This window comes from Mycteria americana, chromosome Z, assembly GCF_035582795.1.
Source record: "Mycteria americana isolate JAX WOST 10 ecotype Jacksonville Zoo and Gardens chromosome Z, USCA_MyAme_1.0, whole genome shotgun sequence".
Lineage (NCBI taxonomy): Eukaryota > Metazoa > Chordata > Aves > Ciconiiformes > Ciconiidae > Mycteria > Mycteria americana.
In genome coordinates this window covers 25457348-25478636 of record NC_134396.1, presented here as the reverse complement: position 1 = coordinate 25478636, position 21289 = coordinate 25457348, and the positions used below count along the sequence as shown (strand labels likewise).

Below are 21289 nucleotides of genomic sequence, written 5' to 3'. Positions count from 1 at the left end.
AGACTATCTTATAGGGTAAGAACATCTAAGAAGCTTTGAGAACAGACTGACAATATTAAGTACTGAAGATACTTTTTACTGCTTGCTTATGTGGCGTCCTATAATGCTTTCTTTTGTAATCGTATAATGGCACAATTCAATAAAAGGACAATGTTGCGTACGAATTTCATCACTGTTAAGTCTTAAATAAGCAATTCAACCTTCAAGTTTATATGTTGGATGATTATATCATAAAGTATATAAAAGTATACATTAACATATGATATTATCATATTTCATATATGTAATATGATCCAACAATTGTGATTCATATTTAATGAACTTAAACACAAAACAATATACTTTTTAATAAAACCTGATCACTCTGATCAAAAATAGTTTTGTTAACTACCTCGGCAGTTATTAAAAATAGATCAAATGACTCGTAAAATACATAGGATAGTTTACTGTGGTCACAAATCAATTTTCATAAGGGATTAGTTTAGCAGCTCCCTTTTTTTCAAATTTTTTAGTGAAGTATGAAAACAAAGAGTCCTGAAGCGCCTTGTCAGTTGGAGATTAGGAGTTTCTAAAGATATTCTAATGAACTATCTCTATCACAAATGGATTTACCTGTGTTAATCATGCTTGGATCTTTGAAACAGAGACAAAATTTGCATTATTCATTTTTCTCTTGACTATGGTAATTACAAATAACTTTTATATATATCCAGAAAAACACATTTTCGGAAACATAGTTTTGAACTGGATTGTGTCAAGATGGTATTTACAAACCTGTTTTGATCTGATATTAACCTCTGAAAAAGAACAGCTATTTATCCTTGGCCATTTGCTGTAATTTTTTTCCAATCAATAAGTAGCACACAATGTACCAAGTTATTTTTGCAACTGAGTTTCCCACATTTACATAGATACCGTATATTAACTTAGAATGATAAACTAATGAATGCTTCATGCCTGTGTGCTCTGCCAATAGCAAATAATGAAACCTTTAACCAGGACAACTGACAAAGCTCCAAATTCTTGAGAAGATATTGCAGTGTTATTACTATCCGTGAACATTCACTGCAAAGGAAGATTAAAAATAGGATTTGCAAAAGCAAAACCTGCTCCCTATTTAAAGTTTTTCCTCTAAAAAAATTTAACCTTTTTGCTCTCCTTAAAATACACAGGGATTTTTTAGGTACTGAATGTAGTCCCAGTTACGCTGACTAGCCAGACCCCATGAATTTCTCAGAGCACTCAGATTTCCACTGGGGTTTTGTAAGGGGAGTTGAATCACCCTGCTGTATCATACCCAGAAGAAAGCAATTTATATAGAGGAAAGGGGAGTGGATCCTGTGTACATAACGAGGAGATGGAAATCGCTAAGGTTTTAGCCATGAGCTCTGGGAATATCATCTCCTAGTATTTCTTTAAATGCTTTCCACTTGGTGACAGTATTTTGGATATCTTTGGAATATATTCAGTTCCTATACTCATAAAAATATACTTTTCATAGAGCCTTTTAAAAGTTTCAGCAGGCCAATTCAGCCTTTAGAGGAAAATGTAACTACATTTTTTATGTCTCTGCTCCTGCAAATGCTTATCCAAGTGCATCACTTTAAATAGAAGAGTCACCTCATTTAGTGCAGTGTGAATACTAAGAGTATGTTCCAAATTATGCTGTGAATAGGCACTGGCATGAGTCTGTGTCTATATAACCTATTTGATACTTATTGTATAGATAATCAATATCATATCTAATACAAAAATTGCACAGAGAGGTAAAAAAGTGTATGCTCAGCTACACATTTAGAGTATGTATTTTCACTAGCTATGCAGAGGAATAGTATTATCTCTTAGGATACAAGTTGAGTAAAAAAATTCGCCATTATGCCTTCTTTGAATTCTTTATACTTCTGTTTTCTTCAGTTTTGGATATTAGCATGAAATGGTGTACTAAATACACAGGTTGCAATGTACAGCTTTTCAAAACCTCACTGGGGAAGGATATTCTGATACTCACAAGACACAAGGTACTTTCTTCTTGTACCTCAGTTATAAGTCTTTGTGCTTTTTTATGCATAGAACTACAATTATCATCGCTGCTCATAGTGCTAGGTAACTTTCCATGTCTGCACTGCTGGACAAGCTTGAAATAACGCAGCATGGAAGGAAGTACATGCCAGCTCTGGGAAGCCCTTTTGCTACATTAGTGGAAGTTTTCTGTCTTGCAGATCCCTTTGGAAGCAGACTTCTGCAGGCGCTGCTTCTGCAGGTTGGAAGAACAGTAAATAATGAAAAGCACAGATCATTAATGTAGACAACCTGAATCATTAGGTAAAGTGAGCACAGACAAATGTTTGTTTTAAGCCAAACCAAATACAGGGTAGAAACAAGAAATGTAGGCCATCCTCGCATGATAGACAACTTTGTTTTGGGAAACAGGTCTGAAAAATACTTAGCGGGGTCATACATAAACTTACTTGCTCAGTGGCTTACTGCGTCATATGATCCTAGTAAATGCAAATAATCTTTGAAACTTCCTTTTGTGCTCAGAATTCTTCCTTTTGATTTCTTCTTATTTAAAATGAAATGATCATTTATAAACATATCTCAATTGTTACGGTTTGTTATATCCATGGTCTTCACACCACCTATATCTATCGGAAGAGGAGGCATGTCTCCTTCTCCTGGAGGCATGTATGTCTTTTTTCTGCTTAGTAACACCAGAATAGAGAGGCCAAAATATTTGTTAGGCCATGATGGACAGCATCCTGGTACCATTGAACAAAGGACCAACTGCAGTGGTATTTACACGCCCTGGTAACTGACACAGGGTTGATGAGCCAGTAGAACCTTTGACGTTTGAAAGCATTGGACTGGTAGAAATATCTACAAACATTTTTTCCTTTCATTTTTTTTCTCTTTATGAATGTTGTTCCAAACACACAAGAACACACTTGCTGTTCTTCCTGTCTGTTGTTTGAGGAATTATCAAGTAAAATAACAATGCTTGCTGAACGAAAAACATTTAAGTTGCAGCTTTATTTTTGCTGTAACTAAAATACCCATTTTCTCTCCCTGCTTGCTTCTTAGTGAAATCATACACAAAATAATTTTCATAAATCTAGCACTTTCCTGTGTCCAGAAAACAAGTGCAAGCCCACTCCCTCTTTGTTTTTAAAAACTACAGTGTGGCACAGAAAATGTCTTGACTGAAAGTACTTCACCACATGCCAAGTTTGTCTTGTTCTTTTTTATAAACCTTTTTAGAAAAGGGGCTCTGTGTGTGTGTGTGTGTATGTAGAACGAAAGACAATTCATGTGATGGAATGAGATAATGATTTATCTCTTGGTAGCAAACTTTATTGTTTCAGATCATACTGATGGTATTCAGTATACTCTTGAATGTGCTGAGAGCATAATTACAGGAAGACACCTCCATCATCACTACCATCGCTGCATTTTGCCACCTTGGGAGTCAGCATGCAAAGAAAAAAGATTACAGCATTCTTTCAAGCTGCACCTTTTAAATAGTCTCTGCTCATGTGAGTCCACAAAACCAGCTGCTGCTCACTACAGAGTCTGCAGAGGCAAACTGTTATAAATGTCCTGAGATTTGGCATGTTATTTACAGTGAATTATGCAAATCCTAGGATTTCTACCTCCTCTATTACATGAAAAGAGGGGTCAATCATACCAGTGATATTTGAATTAACACCTTTCTGATCCCAAGACCACTGCTGTTCTTGACAGGACAGCTTATGCCTTCTACTACTGTTCCTGAAGGCCCCCAATATGACATTATATTTGTGACGTATTTCTTACTCAGAACCGGGTAAGACAGTGACTTAACCTCTTCTTTGTCTTGATGTTCCATCTCCTCAAAATCTTGAAGAAAAACAGCTTCCAAATATTAGCTATATGTCACCTCCTTCTGAGATCCGTCTTACTCCTTGCAGCACCAAAATGAATTGGATCTAGGCAGGGAGATGTGAAACAACGCTTAGCCAGCCAAGCGTTTAGGTACTGAATGCCATATCAAGGAGAAATATTCAGTAGGATACCCTGTGTTCAGAACTGCTCCCTGCCTCAAGTTCCTCCAGCTTCTGAAGGATGTCCTGTAGAACAGTTGTAGGTACTGTATGCAATAAAGCCATTTATGTTGTTGTATGCTATTTTGCTACAGCCTCCTCCTCGATGTATTGAGCAAGAGTGTGCTGACCTGTCTGAAATCTCAAAAAAAATGCAGCTTAGGTAATATTATGTCCTTCTCCTTTCCCCCATTACACATATAAGCAAAAGTGTACTTCTGGAATGAAAGGTGGAAGGATTTGGGAGATAGTAAAGCTGATGACAGGGTGTTTGGGGGAAGAGAGAATGAGGTAAATCTGGAAAAGAGCAAATAAAGAGGAAATAAATGAAAAGGTAACCCAGGGCCTTGGAATAGAACCGAGAAGCTGGAATTTGAGAAAGGAGAGATTTAAGGAGAAGAAAGCATAGTCACTTGACAGAGAGAAAGAAGGCATTAGAAGATGTAAGAAGCAGACAATTCTGGAAAGACACTGTATGTGAGTGGTTTTAAGAGAATGAAAAGAGACTGGTAGCTTCACTGGGAGGAAAGAAACCTATTCGAACACTGTTGCAAAACCAAACAAGAGTTCACAGAGCCAAATCAAGAGGAGGGAAGTGAAAGTAAGTCTGGAGAAGGAACAGTCTCTATTTCTTTGTCTTCTATTTTTTTTTAAATCATAACTGCATCCTGAATATGCAGAACCTATTTGAGATTAAAGACATGAATCATGTTGCTACCATTGCATAAACACTAGAGTTGAAATTTATTGCCCTTGTTGTGTCCTTTGTGCCTTCTCAGTGAAGGAACCAAATGAGAAAATACTAGCAAATTCTTAGGTTGTGGATTTGATTCCACAAGTTCACATTTGTGCTAGCTCGGGCCTATATAAAAAAATTATATGGAGGCCATTGAACTATATTTGCATCCTAAAAATATGTCTGCTGAAGTTCATAACGAATGGGTTGTCATCTTTATAACAGAACTTTGAAAAGTTTTTCTCCCGTGTTGAAAAATAAATCCTCTGATGGGAAAACTGTGACTAATATGTGAATTCCCTCACAGGGCTAGTTTAATGTGGAAAAGTGCTTTTCAACATTGAAAAACAAAGGACTTGGCACCCAAGCTTGCTAATAATCTGGATTCAATACAACAGATTTAATCTTTCCATTCCTTTTTCATGAATAACTCCTTTGGCTAAAATGTAGATTTTTCTCGTGGTCCTAATTTCTGTTTTAATTGAATTGCTGAGAATGAAAATGATTAGAGAATGTTGTGTGGTGAGCAGATTTGTTTGGATAATGTGGTTTTAACACCTCTTGTTCTGCCCAAAATACACAGTCTTCCTTAAAAGGACGTGATAGTGCACAGCTTATATACTACATTCTGTAACAGAGTAAATGTTCAGTGGGGTTGCATTCAGTGATTAATGGATGGGATGGAAGGAAACATAAAATGAAACAATGGAAAGGTAATATAAACAGAGTGGTTATAAGTAAAATATTTTTTGTGTTTCAGTGAAATTCAGTAATCTGTTTACACAGGTCAGCCGAGGTCATACTGTAGAAATGTTCCTTCTGATATCAGAATTTATGGAATTTGCAATATTTTATATTTTAAATTGAAAATAAGGTGAACACAATGCTCACGAAAAGTGCTGGATTAATAGCATACATACTAAAGACTTCAGGAGTTTTTATCTAGATTGACCTGCCAATAAACTCGCAGCTACCTCTGGAGCAACCACGTTTAGAAATGAGAGAGTAATTTGATTTTCCATAAAGTCCTTGACTTGAACATAATTATCAAATATGACACCATTTTTGTAATGTGGGCACTTGCCCACTAAAAGTTGAGCTGAAACTCTTCCTAGCAATGCACTGATAATCAAGTCACAGACACTTTTCTATATTTTTAATTAGGAAACACTTTCTCTGAAGTTAATGGAAGTTATGTTGGGGGGAAAAAATGACTTTATCTGAATCTGTACAAATTGATCAGATTCAACAGAAGAGGTTTAAACTTGGCTATCCTGTGATAGACTTAAAGCCAAGACAGAGCGAAATAGGGTCCACTCTAGTAAAAAAAGAAATCCTTCTTTTGGTACTGTAGATATTTATCAATACTGTTGTTGAAATATTTATAGGCCCATGGCAATAATGACTTTAAAATATTAACTGTAGGTAACTGCAGGGAGACAGATGCTGAGAAGAATTTTATTTTATATTTTTCTTTTCCCTTTTCTCATTCTATCTTGCAAGGTTTCATATGCAGCACCTCTGCTAGGAGACTCCATATCTTGCCTCCCAGTGCTTGTCTATGCCTCTTGATTTACTAGAAGAAAGGAGGCAACATGAGAGGAATGGAGAAACACTCCCTCCCTCAGATGACTGAGCAGCTTATTCCATAACACTCCTATATTCAAGGAGCAAAAGGTTCAAGGTTAGGAAAGAAACTAAGACTTCTCCTTTTCCTCCCTCTACCCCCTCCTCAGCCCCTAGACAGTACAGCCACATATGATGTTGTGATCTGAAGCTCCTTGAGGTTTGGCAGGAGGGAACAAACGTTCGGATTTATGAGGTTTCACTTGGACCAGTTGTTGTTAGTTTCTCAGGTCCCCTGTTTTCTACAAAGCGTTTTCGGAAACATTTATATAAAAGAAGCTACGTAAACTAAACTGCAGTGCCTCCTTAGGAACTAAAAGTCAGTGTTCAAATAAAAGATCAACAAAATGTTCCAGCTCTGTGAATCAGTTACGGCATTAGTATCTTCCTCTTGTTCCTGAGTTTTGAAATGTATGAATTCAGTTACTTGCTGTCAGGACTTACATCAAGTAGTGTTAGACAGTGATCTCTGGCCTATGGGTGCAAAACAGTGCCTTTATTCTCCCTAGTACATGTTGGGCAACCATGAAATAATCACACATTAAGTAAAGCATGGTATCTCTTTCCACTTGATTGTTGTAAAAGGTGTGAACTAGCAAGCTGTCATTTGGCTATTGATTTTCCGTTATTGGATTCCATTTTCCTCTTCTGGTATTAGAAAATATTCCTGATATTCTAGTCTTAGCTCTCTGCTGCTGTCATTAAAATTTAGGGGTACCTTCTTCCCATGAAAGCTACATTTTGAAAGCAGAAGAAAACAAAGGACAAAAAAACCCCATCTACTGTACTGTTTTCAAATTGAAAGCAAATCTTGACACAGACCTCCTGCACCTGTGTGCGTACATACATTATATACATATGCATGATTTTTTAAGAAAAATACCACCAGATTGCGTTCTGTATTCTAAGTATGTTCTTTCTAAATCGTTAGCAGAGTTCTCACCACATCTGAGATACTCCAAATACTCTAGAAGTAAAAGACAAAGCTGTCTTCTCTATCTACAAATCTTATTTACAGCTTTCCCTACATATGCTGCTGTTTATTTTCAGTTTGTGGCACACACTCTAGTGCACTCTGATAAAACTGATCCTGCTTCATCATCGCCCAAGTCCCTGCAGATTTTCATGTACTGTGTGATTAATTACTAGTTTTCTAGGCCTCTTGCTCATTTCAGTTAAAAAAAGAAAAAAAGTACGAAGACCTAGTACAACAAGTTGTTCCCTGAGAAGCAGAAACAACCAAGCCCCATTTTCTTTGTATTTATGTGCTGCATCACCTGATTCCACCACCCTTTTCCCACCAGCTAACTCGGGTCTGTGGTAGGGCATGCGGCGTGACTGGCGCAGCGCAAGGAATGGGCTGGGACAAGTGTGCAGACCAGCCTGCTCGCCTCCTTCATCTACCAAACCTTTATTTCCACAGAAGAAAAATTAGAACAGGGTTTGAGACCTGTAGGATGTAAGACCTGAATCCTTCTCTGAAATGCATTTAAAATGTGCTGGCACATACCGAAGTTGTTTGGAATGCCAGGCAGATCACGCAAGTGTATAAGCCCTCATCTCTTTAAGACAGCAGGGAAAAAAATAGCGAACATGGCAAAAATGATCATAAAAAACTACACTTAAAATCACTTTCTTCTCCATAGCTCTGTCTCGAACTACCTAAGTTTCATCACTTAAAAGATTTATATGAATCACAAATGTTTACAAGATAAAGACAAGTACTGAGAATGTCTGCTGAGGTACTAAATCAGCATTTAAAAGATGTGTACTCAAACTGTGTTAGCTGAATAAATTTTTGCATCTAGACAACACGTGTTTACTTGTCTAGTAGTGTTTTATTATCTTTAATAATAGGAGCTCACAGTGTCTGTGGCTTATAAATGAGAATTTCCAAATACCAGTACAGCAACTCAGGAACGTTTCTCATAATCACTTTGTAAGCCAATACCTAACATATGCATTAATGCAGTTTTGTGACAAATGATTCGTTAGATTTCAACTTGTCATGTGTTAATCATAAATTACTGTAGTATACAGCTATCATAATGTATGCAATTAAAAAAAAAAAAAAGGGAGAGGCAACTACAGAGTAATCTTTCTGGTCACCCCCGCTCTCCCTCCCCTTCCTGATCTTGCTGTGTAGTAACCCAGTGCCCACTGGTTCCAGTTGTTAATGGAATGTCCTACTGTGCTAAAGAGCTTAGTGGGATGCCATTTACCAGGGACGCAAGCAACAATCCAAGGCAGAACAGCCGAGAGGAAAATAATACTGCATACTATTAATAGAGTACTATTTAATATATGAAATTCATGAGACTGAGACACGAAGGAGTACGGGTGGTCCTCTACTTGAAGAGCTATGGCAGAAGTCACTCAGGGTATGGTTGCAGGTAGGTTTTCAGATGAACAGAAGGAAAATCGACCAATTTCTCTTCCTCCTTTGCTACGTCTTTTGAGTTTTAAACCTGCACTCACATCCTGTGCTTCACATCAGACTTGCACTGCTGGTGCGTAGCCTCAATGAGGACACTGAAAGTAGCTGCATGAGCGGGAAGAACAGGATTTAAACAGTTAACTTGGAATGATGAGGGAAAGATGTCTGTTTCTATTAAAACTCTGAGGGAATACATGATACTTAATTCCAAATGACATAAAAGATCCTTCTCCTTCCACCTTAAAAAAAATTAATAGAAGATTCATATCTTGCAAACCTAATTTAATTACTATCTTAGAGATTGTTCAGTGTTTTACAGGAAACATTTCAAAGATAATAAAATGTGTAAATGTTTTTCCAATTCAGTGCTGTACTAACCTTAGAGTAACGTACTGCTGCAATCTTGGCAAAAACAGAACACCAGTGTAGAATGTCGTGTTCGAATTTTTTACGTATTTTGGAAAAAAAAAATCCACTTTAATGAGTAGCTTGTAACAGATGAATTATGCTCTGGATGTACTATCTCCTCTTAACAGGGAAGGAATGTTAAAGGTGTATTACCAAACCACATACATACATTTATATGTGTATATGTGTACACTACTGTCTTAAGTATAAAATTTATGCTACTGATAACAAGTGATGATAGGCACTACAGCAACTGTAAGTATACAGTGTTTTAATGCTGCTTCACAAATTTAGGTTAATTTCTTCTCTTTTTTTTTCTTTATCATCACTACAAAACCTGGAAATCGTATAAATAATATTCACGAGATCTGGTTTTAATACTACTATAGAAAGAAATCCATTTATTCCTAATGTGTACTGTGATGCTGACTGAACAGAAGGAAGAGCTACACAACCTGCTTATGACTAAGATAATAGAAAGCTAAATGTAGTCCCAAAACTCACATCCACATTGTGATACCACATGAAAAATATAAAACGCATGGGTTTATTGCTCAATTCTTCAATGTCGCACAAGGATCACAGCATGAAGAGCACTAAAACAGCTAAGTATACTGATAAAAACTGCTGGGACATAACATTAAAACCTGAAATACCTACTTAGTATTGCCATTTCAAAGCAAATACAGCCCTGTAGTCATTTGAGTCAAGGGGGCAAAGGTGAGGATTTAATTCTTGCTTTCTTTAACCACATTTATTACAATAAACATAAAATAGCATTTTGCCCAGCTTTTGATTTTTGTTGTTCTACTTTGAAGCCACAGTTGCTTGTTGAAAAGTTAGTCTTTTATTGCATAGTTCTTTTTGACAAGATAAAAAGTAGTCATCCATGCTACATGTCATATATTTACCTTTTCATACAAAGTAATTTTTTTACAAAGTCATTCGGTATTTTGAAAGATACTATTTGGAAAGGACTAGTGCTCCTTTAAGTGTAAGATTACTTGGAGGACATTTTTCATGGTGTAACTCGCAGCATCAAAAGAATACAGCACTTTATAGGACTTGGGGAGAACAAAGTTTATCTTCACTTCTGCCAGCCTTCATGTTGGCAGCACTACCTTCCAGAGGATGATAAAATATGATTATGTGACATAAAATACCTCAATCCCTCTCCTCTGCAGAAAAGTAGCAATGATCTGCAATGAACTTCACATGGACCACCATGACTGGTTTCAGAATCAGGGGCTACACAGCTTGATCAGGTTGCAGCAAGTCAGCACAAACTCAGGACAAGAAGCACCAGTCTGGCCAATGCTGCACCCGCAGCTTCATACACGTGGAAGCCAGTAAGCTAATTTTTGTGGCATCAATCTTAATGGGCTCCCATCACCATAATGACTGACAAGCGTTTACTGTGTTTGTCCTAACACTTTACCCCCATTTTACACAGCGGGAACTGTGGCATGGAGGGCCTATGCTCCAGGCTTCTGAACATGGTTACAAGCCAACAGCGAGGTTTTCCAAAGCACTTTGCGCCCAAATCCTATTGTTTTCGCCTACATCCCATGTGCTGTTCCTTCTTTGCAGAGGATCAGACAGGATGGGGTAAGAAAAGCAGGGACCTTTTTTTAGCCCCATGGCACACCACCGACTGTGCCCAGCAACATATGGTGTCACTCAGCATGAAATCTGACCATTCTTCAGGAAGAAAATTAGGGACTTGCCACATAGAAGCATGACTGAGTAAGTAAATGTCGCTTTATAACATCCCTCGTAACACCCCCCTTGGACTGGCACATCCGGTAACCCCCGGTGATTTAAGCAGCTGGGTGCAAACCCGGACAAGAAGTTAAGCATTCGAACTCCCGTGAATTTCACTTCTCCAGGGAAGTTTGCGGGGGGGACGGGGCACAGCGGGCAGCGTCACTCGCCGCAGGCTGGCGCCCGCGGCTCTGCCACCCGGCCTCCGTCCCACTCGTGTGCCCCCCACGGGGCTGCCGTGGCCGTGGGCGCCCTCCGCGCGCAGCCGGGCGGGAGGCGCCCCTCCGGGCCGGCACGGAGTGACGTCACGCCGCCCCCCCGGCCGGCCGCGCGCGGGTGTGCGTGTGCGGTTGTCCCCGCGCGGTGCGTGGGTGCCGGCCTCGCTCAGCCGCGGCCCGGGCCGGGCAGGCGGCGCCTGGCTCTCGCCTCCCCTCCGCGCCTCCGCTCGCTCCTCGCCCCCCGCGCACACACGCGCGCACAGGCACGGAGCTCGGCAAGAAGCTTACCCGAACACTTGGGTCCGTACAGATCCTGTGAGCCACGCAGCGTGAGAGGATTAAAAACCAAGCAAACCAACAACCCCAAGCCCCACAACAACAAACCCACGAAACGAGAGAGCGTCGTCTCCACCAGTGTACCCACGGCGTCCCCGTTCTCCCCCGGAGGAGCGAGGGGGGTCGGGGGAAGGGTTGATCGTGTTTCGGCTCTCGGGAACGGTTTCTGGGGATTTTTCCCGTGCCTGAGCCCTCCCTACTCCGCCCGCCCCGTGCCTTCTTCCCTCTCTTTTGTCTGCACTGCACTTTTTCGGGCGGGGGGGGGCAACCCGGGTGGGCGACCTCGCTGCTATTTGTAGCGAAAGTATCGGCTAAAAGACACGAAGGAAGAAAAGAAAAGGGGGGGGGGGGGGGAGAGCGAAGGGGGAAGGAAGAAGGAGAGAGAGGGAGGAGGAGGAGGAGGAGGAGGGGGAGGAGGGGGAGGAGGAGGGGAAACGGAGCAGCAGCTCGGGAACAGAGAGCGCGCCCGGGAGCGGGAGCAGCAGCAGCAGCAGCAGCCGCCGCCGCAGGAAGGAGAAGAAGAAGAAAAGAAGAGCAGAGCGGAACAGAGCAGAGCGGAGGAGAGGTGGCGCTGGCAGGAGGAGGCAGGCGGGGACCTGGCTCTTCTGGATGCTGGATTTTCGGACTCTCGTTGACTCTCTCCCGCTCCGCGGCGCCGGACTGTAAGAGCCACGCACCAGCGTCAGGCAGCAGCGGCGGGGGGGCTCCGTTCGTAGCTGCTTCTGCTGCTGCTGCTGCGGGGCTTGGATTAAATTGGCCGCCCCGGAGACGAGCGGGAGCAGCGGGAGGAGGTGGCGGCGGCCGCGGGAAGCGGCGGCGGGCGGGCAGGCGGCGGCGGCTACTGCTGGGACCGGGGGAGCCAGCATGACCAGGTAACTGCCCCGCTCCTGACCCATTTTTTTCCCCGCCGCCGCTCCGTCTTTGCCGCCTCTTTCGGCGCGTTTGTGCGTGTGAGCGCGCATAAAGACCTGTGTGTGCGCGCGCGCGCGGGTGTGTGTGTGTGTGCGTGCGTGTGTGTGCGTGCGTGTGTGCAGCCCGGCACACATGTGCCTCACGCACAGCCATGCCCCTGGATGCCCCGGGGCTCCCCCCGGCCGTTGCCAGCCCGCTCCCCTCTCCTCTCCGCCGGGTCTCAGCCTGGCGGCGAGGCCTGCGAGGGGAGCTGCGGTGCGGGCACGGGGGATGGGGCAGGGTGAGGGCGAGTGATGGATCGGAGTCGACGTTTCCACTGAATGCCAGTGTACACGGGCGGGCAGGGGGGGCTACGCTAATTACACGTTGGCTGTGTGCTTTGGCGAGCGAATTATTAATATTAATTATTGTGTTTATTCTAACGGGGGGGGGAGAAGGGGGAAGGTAGCAGCGGTGAGAGGCGAGGCGCCTGCCGCTGGAGCGGGGGCGAGCGGCCGGCAGGGACCCCCGGCGCCGGTCCGAGGAGGGCTCCCTCCTCCTCCTCCTCCTCCTCCTCCGCCTCCTCCTCCTCCTCCTCTTCCTCTCTCTCGGCAGAGCGGGGAGGCACGGAGATGCGAAGCTTTTCACAGGTTAGGCTTTAATTTCTTTGTTTACTCTCCTGAAACCACTTGAAAGGAAGCACATCGGGCTGGAAACTCAGTTTTCCGAGCGCTTACAAAGGGGCTCTTGAATTTGTTCAGCAAACTTAGCAGCTCCCTCTGCGCCGTCTGCCCGTGCGAGCAGGCACTCCTCACTGCTGCAACCGGGCTCTCCCAGGCTGGCAAATAAAACAGTTGTTTTCTTCCACCGAATTCCGTATTTTGCCTGTTTTCTCTCCCCTCCCTCCCCGGCAGAACTATAGTATTTCCTTTGTAAGCGATTACCACTCACCGTTGCATGTATGGCTTTTGAGTGTCTGCTCCTCCTTGTTACTTCTCCAGACTGCTGTCATGCGTATTTTATTCTTTTGCCTGGCCTTTGTACAGTTACTGCCTCGTGGAAGGATGGCAGCTTCTTTACCATGCTTACCATGTCCGTATTCTCGGTTTCAACATACATAGAAGAGTCATTTTATTTATGCAGAATAGTTAGGGTTTTATGTGTTCCTTCACTTGTCGCCTGAGACGGCATTGCATTGGAGATGAGTCTGTAGATGCTGATTTGCTTTGGAGTTTCCTATTTGCAGACACGAATATTTTTGGTGAAGCCTGTATTGTCTTAAACTTAGGATTAATGTGGGATGTTATGATTGTCTTCTCAGCCCTTCAGAGATCTCTTCCAACATAGCTTTTTTTTCAGGCACAAGCAACTTCTGTAATATCGGGACATTTATCGGGAATTTTGATGCAGAGATGGAAAAATGTATATGTACCATATTTTTCGTTCCTCTGGTATCTGCTAGCGGTTTATAATGTTATAATGGTCAGTACTTTCTTTTCTTGCTGTAAAAGTGAATAGTAAATGACATCATTTTCTCCTGGGCTGGGAGCACACAAAGGTCCTACAATTCTTGTTATTGAACAGAGCAACTCTGAAGAAAAAAAAGGTTCTCCCCTTTCCTAAATACAGTCTTATGTACTTGTATCTTACTTTAGATGGCAATTTTTGGATAGGTTCTTTAAATTCTGTCTCATGAGATCTGCTATTACTGCTTTTTTTATGTGTGAAATTGACAAACCGGTCAGTTTAATAAATTCAGCTGTCAAATTTTGCCCAGTCAAGATTGCTAAAAGCTGTAAATGTACTGGCATGGGATTTTCAAGGCACTGAGTGTTACATAGAAAGGAAGAAGGATTTAATGAGAGACTTTTTACAGGAGTAGCTTTCCAATTTTAGTTTTGTCACTTGTGGTAATATGGTGGAGTATATTTAGATTTCTCTCAATGCAGAAATGATGTATAGCTTTTCTGTATCCACTTAAAGCACTGAAAGCTTTGCCTAAGTAGAAGACTTCTACTCTAAGAAGGCACTAAGAAATTCATTATGGTTTGTGTGTGCTATGGCAAGCTGTCAGGAATGGTGTGTGGAAAGGAAAAGGGTATCTTGGTATTTCTAGATTTCAGGAATGGGTCTTAGGACCTGCTTTTAGACCCATCAGTCATACTACTTTTAAAATGAGCGCTAAAGAATAATATGAATTAAGTGTTCTGCTGTGACAGTTATGTAACTCAAACACCAGCACTGTCAGCGAACTCAACGGGTGATAGTAAATCGGTGCTTAATCTTAGCGTTTGCAGGAACAGACTTGGGGGTGTGCGAAAGAAGGAAATAACAGGTGCTTTAAGTCTAGTCAGCGATTCACCTTCCATTTTTAAGATTGCCCTTCGTTCCTAGGCTTGAATAATGCAGGGACCAAAACTACACCAGCTGAAGAGCAGGAATCCCCCTTCATCTGCTGCTGTGTGTGCTGAGCCACTAGGGGCCTGTATAAACTGCTCTCATACAGCAAATACCAGTACATGGCATATGCTCACTCTTTCACCAGACATTTTTTACACAGGTGCCTAATGTCAAAAGCAAAGTTGCCAGTTATTTGTCCTTACTAATAAATGAGACTGCAGTTACTTAGGAGGTGTATACAAATTGTGCATTATTTTGGGGTTTTTTACCCTACTTCATCCATTTCCCCCAGTCCTGTGCAGTGTCCAACATAGTTCTTTCCTCCCTGCTCTCCTGACTGCTATGGCAGTTGGGGATGAATGCCGACTCGGGAGGTGCAAATTTTGGGCAAAGTCAGATTTGAGCGTCTCCTCGCATTTCATATTTTCTGTAAGCTGAGAAAATCAGATTTGTTGCCTGTGTGTTTCTTCTATTAGATTAGTAATGGTACTGTTCCATGCAAGTGTAGGGTTAAAAGATAAACTGAACAGGATTACTTCAAGGCAGGAACAGACATAGATTGATGGTGTATTTAAACTAGCTTTGTAAGTGTTATGTAAGTTTGGGAGCGTGGCTCCAAGGCTTTGGCTGGAGCGTAGTCAGCATTTATGGGACCTGGGCTGAAGATGCACTATACATTTTTGAGTGTCAGTTTCAAAAATTTAAAATCCACCAGCCGTAGCATTCTTGATAGACACTAAGCAGTAAGGTCAAGTATACTTATACTGTTCCATTGTTGATTTTCAGTTTTTCAAACTGACAAGGCAGACAATTTGTAAAAGAGCACAGCTGAAATATTTGCATATTGGATTTCCTTCAAAATGAACTTCCGTTACTAAGCTCTTTGAAAATTCTCATTTAAAAGGATTTTCAAGCTGAATCACAGTAAGGTCATACAATCAAAATGCAGTTTCCCTACAGTATGTTAATTTTTTAATAAGCTGTCTTTAAGACAGCGGAGTTTTATATATCATGTGGTGTTGGGCCAGTTACAGCAAGAAGCTTTTTTGTCATATTATCAACAACAGTTGTGCAAATATTAACTGGATTTAATTTTCTGAAATATGCGTGTGTGCATTTAGGTAAAGTTGTGATGAAATGTAATGAAATCTGCTTTAAAAGGTGTTCTCAAATGATAGACGTCTCTTCAAAACTGTAAGTCTTTCTGAGTGTCAGTAAACCAAGGCGGTGTCTCCAAAATGCAGAGGACAGGCACTTCATTTGCACTTCGGATATCAAGAGGAGTAATATAGTACAGGTCTACAAATCGTTATGTTTCATTTTTGTATAAGATCATGGCAATTTTTAACGTTTTGTTCTTTAACAAGTTGAGAAAAAGGTATAGGTGTTTGCTGTTTTAAGTTCAGTGTCAAAGAGTCACATAATGCCGTCTATTGTAACAGGAGCTTGCTTACATTATAATTCTGTTTAAAAACAGTTGGCATAACACAGTCAATATACAATATTTTTATGAAAACTCTCAATTTCACATGCTCTGTGAGTTGTTTACTTTATTTGCTTAATCCTTGTTTTCTTTGGAAAAGGCCTTAAATGAAGCTAATTAATGAATGTACGCTGGCAACTTGGCAGCCTAAAGCAAGAATCCGTGTTTAAAAATACTCCTTTGTATACTATCAGTGATTTACCAAGTAGGAGCAAAGAGGAAGCATTACTTATCTTGGTGGTCTGCTACGGTGAAAGCTGCAGTACAACTGGAGAAATCTGATGATGTAGAAAAAGATTGCATGAGAGTGCTTTGCCTGTAAATTCCTTTCCAACAAGCTTCACTTCACTTGTCTAAGCTGCCCTGCGTTGATAGAACCGTATGTCTACTATTGCACAATTTAACTTACTTTTCATAAACTCAGATGGCTTTTGGTTGGTGATTGATAATATTTATTAAAACATTGCATGTTCGTGTCTTCCTATAGGAAGTGGATAGCTAAAATGCAGGGAAAATAGATACAAAATAATACTAATGGTTTGTTTTCAAAAAATTATGTTAAATTGAATAAACTATTACATAAATACTGAAAGCATTCCTTTTTAAAACATTATTATTATTCAGGTTCTTTCAATTCATTCATAAAAGCGACAATTCACACTAAATACTCTGTTTATCAGCTTATTTTTAACTACATCAGCAGGTATACATAGTCTATACTTCCCTAAGATAAAAAGACTTACAGCTTTAAGTGTCTTATGCTTACATGCTGTGACAGCCTTCTCCATAAGCTTAGTAGCACAGTAACAAAAAAAAAAAAAAAAAAAGAAAAAAAGGTGATTGATCTTGCAGTAGAGTTCCAAAACAGAGAGGGATTTTTGCAAAAATCAACTCCCCTGTTTATACTTGTGTGTCTAATATCTGCCGGGGATTCTGTGTGTTCTTTCAAATACAAAAAATGTGCAGAAAACCTCCTACTTCTCAGCCAACTGAAAATGATGGAATTTTAGGCACTTTGATTTTTTATACCAGAGGACATGCCTTCATATACTATCATGCCCTGTGCTATGCTTCGTCATAGTTAAGCATAGTGGAGTTATTTGAGTTTTTCAGTAATCTTCCAATTATTGGAGTCGCTCCACTGGTACACAAATTAATTTGTTGTTTGCAGACAATCAAAATGGATGTCCTGGTTAGTGCCAGCTGAACTGCTCACATATTGTTGTAGTCAGATAATGCGTATTTTTTCCCCAAGCAATATATCAAATGTGGTATATGGAGTAACACAAGCAAGTGCATTGCTCTTTCTTTTACAGTTTTTACTGTTCTGGAAATTATGTATCCGTAAGTCAGAGTTCAGTAAGTAGTGTGTAAAATCTGGCTTTTTAGATGGCAGAATCGGCTGATTCTCATGAAGAATATAGTCAGTGCCAACTTGACTGAAACGAATGTGGCTTAGGTCCTAAATTTTTAAATAGTTCTACATTTCTCTTGCAAATTTGCCCAATCCCATTTCAGTGTCTCACCTTAGCTTATTTACTGGTTTTACCCAAAAGTCTGTCTTTTTGTTTCTTGCTTTGACTCACTGAGAGGAAACTCGAATACATTCTGGTAACGATGTCATAGGCTTTCTGACCTTTAGAAAATAATTGTTTGCTAAGTTTGAACTCAGTAATTCTTGCTTTACAATGCTGATTGAATTAAAAAATTCTTAACTGCGTTTTTGAACTGCCTGTAGACTGTATTCTTTTATAAAGCTTTCTCAAAGAAAGCTGAAATTTGCGTATGAGGAATAAAGAGACTGCCATTTCTATTTTCTCTTTTCTTTTCTTTTCTTTTCTTTTCTTTTCTTTTCTTTTCTTTTCTTTTCTTTTCTTTTCTTTTCTTTTCTTTTCTTTTCTTTTCTTTTCTTTTCTTTTCTTTTCTTTTCTTTTCTTTTCTTTTCTTTTCTTTTCTTTTCTTTTTTCTTTCTTTTTTCTTTCTTTTTTCTTTCTTTTTTCTTTTTCTTTTCTTTTCCCTTTCTTTCCCTTTCTCTCCCTTTCTCTCCCTTTCTCTTCCCTTCTCTTCCCTGCTCTTCTCTTCTCTGCTCTTCTCTTCTCTTCTCTGCTCTTCTCTTCTCTTCTCATTTGTGTATACCTTTGTAAAAGTGAAGCACATGTTCTTTATTAAAGTTAAGGAACAATGCTTTTTACTTTATTTTTCTGAAAAAAAAAAAGATAAAATTGATCTTATTAAAATTCACAAATATGTAGGGATATTTGGTACTCTGTACCTTTCTTTCATCTCCTTTATGCTACAGAAAGAAGGGGTTTATGAGACAGATGTGTGTCACGATTTCTCGCATAGAGACATGATTAATTTATCTGCATAATTAAACTTTGGTGAATCACACTTTTAATTTTCTTTTCTTTTTACTTTTCTTAAAGGAAGGGGTTTTCTCCCCCTGTGGAATTTACTGTAGGCAGGGAGGTCTTTTTTTAACAGGCAGTTTATAAATGTAGGACCAGAGATTTCCTGCCTAGGTTTTCAGTGCTGTGAACGTCAGGTTCATAATTTCTTTACCTCTTATGCTACATTTTATTAAAATCCTCTTTACAGGTGTACTGTGTATTAATACATGTAGGAATTTGACTATTTTTTATTAATAAGCAAACAGCTATATTTTGCATGTAAGAAGCAGCAATTTTTTTTTTTTTTTAAAAGCTTTCTGGTTACTAGATTAGAATTTTGTCTGCCTATGTGTAGATAAAAGTCATTAATTTGGTGTGAAGTACATGCAATGAGAGATTTCTAAAACACTGATCAGAAAGTAGGACAGGAAGTTTTATTTATTTATTTATGTTTGTTTGGGATGATAGTGTATCTTAGAAAGCTGCTTAACTGCTGCCCAGTGCAGCTGTCCTTCCCTGAAAGATTAGGTTTCAGGAGCCATGATGGATGTTGAATGCCTGTAGCCAGTTGTGGGGTTTGCTCTGAGGTCAGTGGTACTGATGGAGGATAGGAATTTACAGCCTTATGTCTCTACGCCAACGTAACCAGTAGCATTTCTCAGGAAAAAAAAACACCTAGGTACGTTCAATGCTGAGCTTGTATTGCGGCATAGTTCAGAAAGCTAGTGAGAAAGAGTGAGTAGATTTGTGAATAATAAGGACAAATTTAGTAATGAGTATGCCCTTTTGTTTCACAGAAACACCCAGAAATAGCTATGAAAAATAAATACAATGATGTGACTTTATTTAGAACTTCTTACATACTGTTTTAAAGTATGTTAACGCATTGTGGAATTTACACTGTTGACTTGCTATTTTGATTGTTTCAGATATGCTTAAAGTTTTCAACAGCTTACTGAGCACGAACATACTCTCCTTTTTCACCTAAAAATAGGGTGTGGTTTTTTTCCATGGAAAAAATATATGTTAGTGGTTTTCAGCAAGCTTAACCAAGGCAGAGTTGATATTAATCAGTGATTGAAAGGGTATTCATCAGGTAGAAGGGGTAAATGGTTTTTAGTGTTACCTTGTTTAGTTTGGGTATCACAATATGTATTGCTGATAAAGATGGATAGTTTGGATAGCTCTGACGTGTGCTTTCAGAAGTGTTTGTTAAGATCAGACTTTCAGACTTTATTTATGGACTATCTACCTTCCCTGAGCTGTTGAAGTTTGTTCCTGTTATATGGTGATGTGATTAACTTTTAAAAAGTGAATCTTGGTAGAGGAAAGTGCACAACCAAACTGCTGTTTTATTGTTAAGCTTGCAAACCTTTTTTGAGTTGTTTGTATTAATTTGTACCTTAATGGTATAGGTGGATTTTTCTGTCAAGCCTTAGAAGAGCTGTCCTAATAGGCTCAAAGCCCTCAGTAGTCGGTGAGAAAGATTTCCTTTGGCAGCAGCATTGTTTGGATCGGATCCATAGTGCCTCTGTGTCTTTGCTTAAATGATAGCACTTTTTACCTTGTGTAATCCTAGCAGTGGTTAAATTCAAATATGGAGAAGAAAGCTTAATAAAACATCTGATGAATTGATTTATAGTATCTCATAAATTAGGGATTAAGAAGCATTTTGGTTAAGAAAAATACGTATCCAGCAAGAATCACTTTAGAACAGTTTTGCAACAAGGAAATGGCATTTTTCCAAATGCCTATGTATTCTACTTATTGGCAGCATGCCATCAACTTTATTTGGAAAACTGTCTTTGCTTAAGTAATAAATATTCACTATTTACCAATTCATTTTACTACAAATAACAGATGGATTCTGTGATTAGGGGTTTTTTTTTTTTTTCATTTTTTAACCTATTGCAAGAATGGAGTTTTGCAAATTATCATTAAGTGCATCAATGACCTGTTCTTGATTAACAGAATTTTCCAAACAGCGAAATTGTTTTGCTTACCTTGTATGATGATTTGGATATTTCTGGATATTAATTTTGCTTGACATGAGAAGCCTTGAATTTTTCTATTGTACATTGCATGTGAAAGAAAAAGTACAATATTACCTTAAAGAAATATTTGTCTTAGTTGATATTAATGATACTCTAATGCAATTTTTTTTTATTAAAGAGAAGTGGATAATCGGTGTAAATTTTTGTTGTCACTATGTCAGATATTTAGAATTTACACCTGTTTCCCATTTAACATTTTCAAAAGCTGCCTTAAATGGTCACGTGAAGTTTCAGCATACTGACTAGATGAAAATTTTAAATATATCAAGGGCAGTAGATAATGAAGAGTGCATTGTACTTTCTAATGCTAACAGGTGGCTGTGAATGCCTGCAGGAGCAATCATACCTCTGTAAGAATCCTAGCATTCCTTGGGTTTAATTTTGCATGATTACAGCGACTCTGGAAAAAAACCATAGTGTTAAGACTTTAGCAGTACTATTTCAGTTAGCTTGGAAATTTCTAGACA

At 39.7% G+C, this 21289-nt stretch overlaps 1 protein-coding gene across 4 annotated transcripts in view; it reads left to right on the top strand.

Moving 5' to 3' along the window:
- Positions 1–12041: 12041 nt before the first annotated feature.
- The window catches only part of PTPRD (protein tyrosine phosphatase receptor type D), a 386895-nt gene continuing 377647 nt past the window's right edge, over positions 12042–21289 (top strand). For all 4 annotated transcript variants that reach the window (XM_075526932.1, XM_075526931.1, XM_075526929.1 and 1 more), the window contains exon 1: positions 12042–12476. The gene's annotated coding sequence lies outside the window, so the exon portion shown is untranslated. The remainder of the gene's footprint in view (positions 12477–21289) is intronic.